The sequence below is a fragment of the Marmota monax genome, unplaced genomic scaffold (genome assembly GCF_021218885.2).
Source record: "Marmota monax isolate L192 unplaced genomic scaffold, Marmota_monax_Labrador192_F-V1.1 WCK01_AAM20220418_F8-fsc00019, whole genome shotgun sequence".
Taxonomy (NCBI): domain Eukaryota; kingdom Metazoa; phylum Chordata; class Mammalia; order Rodentia; family Sciuridae; genus Marmota; species Marmota monax.
This window is the reverse complement of record NW_026695242.1, coordinates 19,611,177-19,619,889: the sequence shown is the minus strand read 5'-3', so window position 1 is coordinate 19,619,889 and position 8,713 is coordinate 19,611,177. Positions and strand designations below refer to the sequence as shown.

The following is an 8,713-nucleotide window of genomic DNA, read 5'->3' as shown; positions in this document are numbered from 1 at the left end:
TTGTTTTAAGCAACCATATGTGGTTTCTACATGCATATTTACAAGCCTCAGAAAGTTTTTAAATTTCAACAACAGTGAGTACTACTATATTTTGGTGTTGAGATTCACATTTCAAAAAATACAGAACATCCTGTCCCTATGAAATGCCTGGGCCTCACAGCCCAGTGGACTAAACCTCTCTGTCTCCCTGATGATCTCCCTGATGATAATAATAAAAACCCTTCATCTCTCACCTGAGTTCCCTCTGATGGAAAATCAGTCTCAATTTATCACAAGGAGGTGTTGCAGAATAGCTGTTACCTGCAAAGGGGAAAGGCCTTGTAAAAGCAAAGATGCAGACGTACTTTTATAATATGATGCCCATTCCCTCAGCCAGAGTAGCTGATGTGACCACTCATTAGGTGAGAGATTCAAACAGAGGAGCCCATGGGGACAACCAGCACTTCATTTATCATGTTTCCACCTCTCCAATGCACTCTATCCTCTTTGCACTCTCCAAGGTTAAATACAAAATAGCTAAGACCCACTGGGAACAAATAAAAGACTAATGGTAAGCCTGGGCATTTATCTTGCCACCACTGTGACAGTAGTATAAACCCGACCCTTCCTCTGGTCACTATATTTGGCACAGAGGATACTAACTTGCAGAAATCAAGCATTTAGTATATACTGTGTGTTTTGTTTTACCCATACTTACTCCCATTTTACTAATCAGATAGCACTAGCAGTCTAGCATTAAAGCGATCCTCTTCTGCAAAGCCTGAACCATCATATTGGAGGGATCCCTAGGGCTTCAGGACATCTGGAATCCCAGCATCCTACTTATTCTTGGTACTATAAACCATCTTGGCTGTTATCACTTACTTGAAAAAAAAATACTTTGAGAACTCCAAACCAATATGCTTCAAACATTAGAACTCAGATAAACACTGTGTGTTACAGCCTAACGCTATTATTTTCATGATCTAAATCCACATGAGCAAAATAAAAAAAAAATTAAAAAAATAAAAAAATAAATTAATAAATAAATCCACATGAGCAAGAAGTCACCCAAGATTCTTTCCCCTGGTTCCAGGATTTTAATAGTACTCTGCAACTGATATCCTTTAGTCCTTACGTCTTCCCAATCCATTATGCTCTAAATTCACTTTCCTACATACTTACTTTATCATATAACCCATTCTTCTGTGGACTAGGATAAAATTCAAAGGGCATCTGAGGCCATCCTCAATTTCACCCCAGTCTGCACACAGCCTTTCGTGATTCTGTTTCAGCAGCTTTCCTTTCTAACCAGTCACATGAATCTGCTTATTAGGAAAATGCCCTTGCTTATATTTCTCTGCTCCTTCACCTGCTATAATATTCCTCAGGTCTGGAATGAATGTGCTTGTGCCAATGTTCCCCATATTTTCCTCATATTGCTTTAGTCTCACCTTCTCTACAAGGACTCCATCTTGTAAATTCTCAATAGTGATCGACAGCAGAACACCTCCAGCCCTTTCTGTTATCACAACTTGGTTGTGTGTGTGTGTGTGTGTATGTGTGTTCCCATTGCACCAAAGTTCCTTTGGGGCATAAACCACATTTATGGCTCAATATTAAAATACATTTATTGAGAATCTAGTTCTTTTAACTTCTTTTAACTCCCAATACAACACCTGACATTGAGCTGGGCTTGAAAGGGTGTTCAAAAATACATGTAAAGCCCGGCATAGTGACTCATGCCTGTAATTCCAGTGACTGGAGAGGCTGAGGCAGGAAGATTGCAAGTCCAAAGCCAGACTCAGAAAATTAGTGAGACACTTAGCAACTCAGCGAGACCCTGCCTCTAAATAAAATATAAAAATGTGTTGGGGATGTGGCTCAGTGGTTAAGCAATGCTGAGTTCAATCCCCTGTACCAAATAATAATAATAATAATAATAATAATATAATAATAATAATAATTGTAGAAGAAACAAAGGAAGCTAATATTATTTGAAAGCATACTCTAAGCCAAGCCCTATAGTGAATGTTTTTATGTTCACTATTTTATTTAAACATAAATCCACTTTAGAAGGTAGGTGGTATTTTCCCATTTTAAGATGAAAATGGGAAATGCCACAGCTTCGGCAGCACTTATACTAAAATTGGAACAATAGGGAGATTAGCATGGCCCCTGTGCAAGAATTATATGCAAATTTGCAAAACATTCCAGATTTAAAAATAAATAAATTGGTAAAAGATACCATAAAAGAAAATCATTCTTCTGAGGAAAACTAAATCTTTCAAATAAATGCCATTTTGTAAACAGAATTTCTCTTTTTGTTACCAAACTGTCCCTTAAATTCATGGTGCATCTGAGCCCAATTATGAACTAGGTCATACAAATTAGTTGTAATACATTAGTTGGGTTTAGGAGCTAATGCTATGTCTGAATTTTTAAGAATGTGGTAGTATGCGTAGAAACTAGAGGGGGAAAAGGACAAAAAAGAAAAGAGGGATCTTATGAAAATGGAAGGGAAAGCTGTAGAATAAAGGAAGGAGACTGGTGAAGGGTAGTACTGGGGAATGAAATGCACCTAATTATGGTAGGTGCTTGTAAGAATGCATCACAAAGAATCCCATTACTATGTATGATTATAATGGGCCAATTTAAAAAATTAAAAAGAAGAATGTTGTAGTATGAAGCATTCTTTTCTGAAAATTAAGCCTCTAGATCTAACTACCAATTTATTAAAAATTCAGGGATCTAGGGAGAAGATAAGCAATGCCATAAAGATGAATAAGCCAAATCCAGATTATGGTACATTTTATTGGACCAAATGACCCCATTTGGGCAACAGATGACTGGTGAAGCCATCAGCAGCTACGCTAGGACTGGTCCCAGGTAGGCTGCAGTGGGGGCTACAACCTGGGCTCTGAACCCTGTGCAGCCCTTACAGTACAGAGACTTATTTCTCCCTTAATTGTTATATTATCCTCAGTCCAATGGAAACAAACAAAAATCAATGTGATAACCAATGAAACTTAAATCAGAAACTTCACTCTTCCTCAAAGGAGGAAAAAAAAAACGAATTTTAAATGCCTAATTCTTTCCTCGCAGGATAAATACTCCTGACAGCTGGTTCCTGAAAGCATGGCTCAGTGAAACCACAAAACCATTCCTGGGCCCCCACTGACATCAGCATGACTGGGAAGATTGCCAGGACTCTAGTGATGTGTGTACGCTGCGGGCTCCCAGCCCCAGTCCTCCTAGTTACCAACATGACCACTATATAATAATTGAAGTTCCTTTTCGACTAGCTTGGACAATATTGGCAATGATGTATCTGGATGTTGTTTTCAACATTTGCAAACACAATTTGTCAAGCAATTTAAGACCATCTTATTCAAAAGTCAATCTAAGTTGCTAACTAACCATTTTCTGTGGTTTTAATGCTTATACCAGATTTCTTCTTTTCTTTTCTTTCTTTTTTTTTTAACTCATGTGGGCCAAACTATTTCCTCCCAGCAGACAAAATATAGTTCTGCCCTGTGAAGCCCTTGAAAAAGGTTTGGGAAGAGAGTTCCCAGGGCGTAAATCAAATGTTCCCAGAACTAACTAATCAGAATTTTGAGGTCAGATTTTCAAAAAACACAGGCTCTTAGGCCCCACCTTAGAACATCTGAGTCTGATTCTGGTGAAGTCGAAGAATTTTTAATTTTTTAAAACTCCCAGTTAGCCAGGCATGGTGGCACATGCCAGGCACGATGGCACTCCAGAGGCTGAGGCAGGAGGATTGACTCAGCAACTTAGCAAGGCACTAAACTGAGGGAGATCCTGTCTCAAAATAAAAAAAAATAAAAAGGGCTGTGGATGTGACTCAGTGGTAGAATACCCCTGGGTTAAATCCCCAATACCAAAATATTCAAAAGGATGAAGAAAATACATGCAAATTCTAAATAAACTATTAGTTAAAACTCCCAATTTATTTTTGGTGGTCAGGCAGATTGGAGACCTTTTGCTTTTGAAAAGGAGTCCTTTTCTTTCTTTTTCTTTGTTCCTGCTAATGCTCATGAAATAAGTACTTCTACCATTAACTTTATGCTAAGTATTAGGGAAGATTCTACCAGTCATCTGTTCCCCTTTCTCTCACTTGCTCTTACACAAGAGGATTATTTGACCTAATTAGGGAAGTTGGGAGAAGTCCCAGAGCATGTACAGACTGTCCTTTGGGCTCTGTTTATTGCTCTCTCCCAAGCAAGGCTGCTCACAAGTGGAAGGTCTTCTCTTCCTGCTTCCATACTACAAGTGCCCCTAGAATGGCTCTGTCTGGCTTCTCTCTTGTCCTTCTGACTTGCCTGTCTAAACTTAGAGAACTTTGAGCAGACTGTGATCCTTCAATTGTTTGACAAGAAGCATCCACCTTACAATTCTAACTCCCCCTACATGAAGTTTCCAAGGTCTAGACTCCAGTGTACATAAAAAGAGAGTACTGAATAGTCAACAAAATGAACCCTTGACATGATCTCAATGTGTGTGTGTCCCCCAAATTAACATATTGAAACCTAATACCCAATGAGAAGATACAAGGAGATGGGGTCTTCAGAAGGTGATTAGGTCATGAGAGGAGAGCCTTCATGAATGGGATTAGTGTCCATATAAAAGAAGTCCCAAGTGAGTGCTGTGGTTCCATACCAGCTATTAGGGAGTCTGTGACAAGAGGATCACAAGGTGGAGGCCAGCCTAGGCAACAGAACAAGACCTTGTCTCAAAATAAAATAAAAGAGGCTGGGGGTATAGCTCAGTGATAGAATGCTTGTTTAGCACATATGAGGCTCTTGGGTTCCATCCCCAGTTCTGCAAGGAAAAAACCAAGTCCCAGAGAGTGCCTTTACCCTTTCCATCATTGAGGACACAGTAAGAAAAAAAAAAAAAGCCATCTATGTACCAAAATAGCAGAATTTCACCAGACTGTAAATCTGCTGGTTCCTCGATCTTGGACTTCCCAGCCCCTAGAACTCTAAAAAATAAATCTCTGTTGTTTCTAACCCACCCAATTAGTGATATTTTGTTATAGCAGCACAGATGGACTAAGAAAATCCTGCATTTAAATTTCTACCTAGTAGGGCTGGGCTGCAGCTCAAGGATAGAGAGCTTGCCTAGCATTTGTGAGATCCTGGGTTTGATCCCCAGTGCCACAAAAATGATAGAGATAGATAGATAGATAGATAGATAGATAGATAGATAGATAGATTTTTTAAAAATCACCTGGTTCCTATAACTACTTCTCAAATGGCTCCTCAGATTAACTGGCATTGAGCCGAAACACATCTCAGTAGTCCCATACTGCATTTACCATTAATCATGAAACAGTATGTAATAAGCCCCAAAGTAGACAAAAAGCTGGAGCCTAGAAGCAAGCAAGAATTTTATGAAAGTTGCCCTTTTGGACTGTCTCATCAGAGGAAAAGGAGAATGCATTGGTTAGAAATGCTGAAATAAATGGATTTCAGGGGACAAAAGGAAAAAGATGTTCCTTCAGTTATCTATCCTTGATAAGAGTCTGATTCACCAGCATCTGGGGAGAAGGGGTAGATCCCCCTAACTTCCTCTTCCTTCTTCTCTTCCTAACGTACATACACATGCACATGAGCACATACATACAACCCTCATTTTTAAGGCGACATCTATGGCTGGGTCACTTTATCCAGCAAAAGCATGGGCATTGGACATGTTAATTTTGCTGAATGTCTTTCAGCAGGAATTTTATATGTAATTATTGTACAAAAGAGAAATAGCTTTTCCAAAAAGATTTCTATAAAAATACTCTAAGCTCCAATTTCCTATCAGCTTTCTTTATGTAAACTCCATTTCACTGCAGGTAGAAATAGAGAGGTAATTTTGATGTCATTTTGCAAAAAGTGCCCAGATTTTTTTTCAGTTTAAAAATACATACTCCTTCTGGAAGCAAGTAAAGTTCTTATGGAGAAGTAAATGTGCTTTTTAAAGCTCTTCAAACCTAAATCTTTTTGGCATTTTTATGAAGAACTTCAGAGTATCTTGGTGGAGTAGCCATGAGAGGAGAAGATAAAACAACAGTTACAACAGGAAGCAATTCTGATGCCAAGATAGAACTAACAGTATCCCAATAGTACAAATTATCTCCCATCAGAGTTTAAAGTACATACAATCAACATTCATCACGCTTGACTTTGCCAACTTGAAACTGATTACAATTCACATCATGGCGCTTTTTTTTTTTTCTTCTTGTCTATGAAGAGGAAAAAAAAAACTTCTATGAAGAAAATCAATAGTATTGATAGCATACATGTTAGAGTGCATATTAACTTAAAAAATAAAAAATGTTCTTAGGGTTTTTTGCAAAAAGTAATAACTAAAGAAGCAAATACTATTGTGTTATAATATGTATAAACATTTGTAGGTCTGAATGAATGAAAATTAAAATTAAAGAGAGTATTAACATGATATCAATAGTTTCCTTAATTACACTGAGTATTTTCTCCTTGGTTCTCTTACTTTCATGAGCCACCTACTGACCAGAAGTACTCATTTGCAAGAGCAAATGACCCTGACACAGAATAAAATCAAGTTACCAAGAGGGAGATGATCCTGGACAGTGAAAACTGCACCCCGATTGGTTTCGCTACAGGCTGAATCAAATCTAAAACAGTTCTAACAGACTTCACTGTTACTGGCTGGGAGAGTCTCTTTATATTCCAACAACACAACTATAATATACTTAGGCTGGTGGTGTCATGAACTTTTCTGTTCATGGTTTCATAAACCTACCTACTCATTAATATAAGCATTCTAGGAGGCTTTGGTGCAAGCAGGCAATTGAAAAATTCAAAAGAATTCATACACATTTTTTCAACTTATGCAGTTTACATAGATATTATTACCCACATTACCACTAAATTAGGTCCTACTGGGAACCTATGGAGCTAATGTGTTGAAAAATGAAAAAGTCACTCTATATTACACTTTTCAACAATGAGGTAGGTTAAAACTATATTTTCCTCTAAGAGCAATTATATGTTCTTCACGTTGCAACTAATATTTTAAAATAAGCTACCTCAATGCATTATGTATACATATATAATATTTATCAAGGGTGACCAAGGATTTGGTTCTGTCATGTTAATATGTCTCATATCAGAGATATTGGTATTCTTAAGTTATCTGGCAAGATGACAGCTCAAAAAATATGATTCAATCAGATATTTGGAAATCATTCAATTTCACATAAGAGAAAGAGAAAGAAAATGTATTAACTGGCAAAGAAAAAACATTTTCACCTATAATATTGATTTGCTTATATGAATGGAAGATCACTGACTTACTTTACGAGAAGAAATACCTTATTTGGTCCCTTAGGGTCTATTTGGCACTGTAATTTCAAACATTTGAATATTAAATTCTTCTACCAAGTTGCAAATTTATTTTTCTCTTGCATCAAAAATTTATCCCTCTGTGTAATTTTTCCCACTTAACACAAATAGTTTATTGCTAGATGCCTTTATAAGACAGCAAGAAATATGCTCACCTCTTTGATATTCTTTTAATCAGAAAATGGGCTGGAATCCATAGGGAACATTTAGTCATACCTGAAGGGGAATAGAATTTAACTAACTTGCTATTTTTTTATAAAAGTGTTGAGAAAGAAACCCTTCAAAATGACTTTTGCTGTTTGTTCAATCTCTCTCCCTAGAGAGAAAGCCAGTATTTGAGTGACAATGACAAGAAAAATATTTCCTATCCTTATGCTTTGCTGCACAACTCATGCAAAAAAGAGAAGAAGGGTGAATTTCTCATTCCATAACCACAAGTAACAGGACTACAACTTCTCTAGTATTGTGTGTCTGTGGAGGGGAGTCCTTGGAAGCATCCTCATCCATTGCAAGACAATCTTCAATGATATGGTCAATACAATGTCAGATCACATCAACACCAGAAGAACTGTGCTACTTAAATTACAACATATTTTAATATTTTTACATCTTAAAATGGACGTTGGAGGCTATTTTTTAACCCATCTCCTTTATTTTACAGATAAGAAAACTAAGGCTTAGAAAACATGTTCAAGTTTACAAAATCAATGCTAGTAAAGGGAATAGGACTCTATGTCCCCTGGATTTCAACTCAGTGCTCATTCTAAGTCAAATGTCTACTAACTCAACCAGTTAGTTTGGGACAAAAGATTTAGCCAGTGTTTATTGAGCATTTACTATGAGCACCAATCAGGAAACAACCAATATCTGTTATCAATTTGTTGCTCAGCTCCAAATTCTCCCTTCAGTACATGCCTTGAATTAAAAGATGGATTTCTTTATGCACTTCTCTTTGACAGAAGTACAGTGTACTTTTGTTTTCTCCCCCCACCCCTTTTTTTTTCTTTTGGTAGTGAAGTCTAAATCCAGGAGAACTTTTAAACTGAGCTATATCTCCAGCCCTTTTTTTTTTTTTATTTTGGGACAGAGTCTCACTAAGTTGTGGAGAATGGCCTGAAACTTTCAATCCTCCTGCCTTGCCTCAGCCTCCAGAGTGGATGGGATTATCACAGGCATGTGCCACTGACGGTTGTGCTTTCTTCAGAGAAGGCACTATAGCAGTATCCCAGAAGGAAGTAGCTCTCCTGCTGTTTCTTGGACAGCAATGTCAGTCAAGAATGCTGATGTGAGAGTATCAGGTTGTCCTGGCCTCAGACATGTACCCAGAAGGCGCAGTC

At 37.6% G+C, this 8,713-nt stretch overlaps 1 non-coding gene across 1 annotated transcript; it reads left to right on the top strand.

Annotated features, from left to right (window-relative positions):
- Positions 1–2,096: 2,096 nt before the first annotated feature.
- Positions 2,097–2,202, top strand: LOC124076183 (U6 spliceosomal RNA). Its single transcript, XR_006846283.1, has one exon. It is a non-coding gene; the product is annotated as a U6 spliceosomal RNA (small nuclear RNA).
- Positions 2,203–8,713: the final 6,511 nt, after the last annotated feature.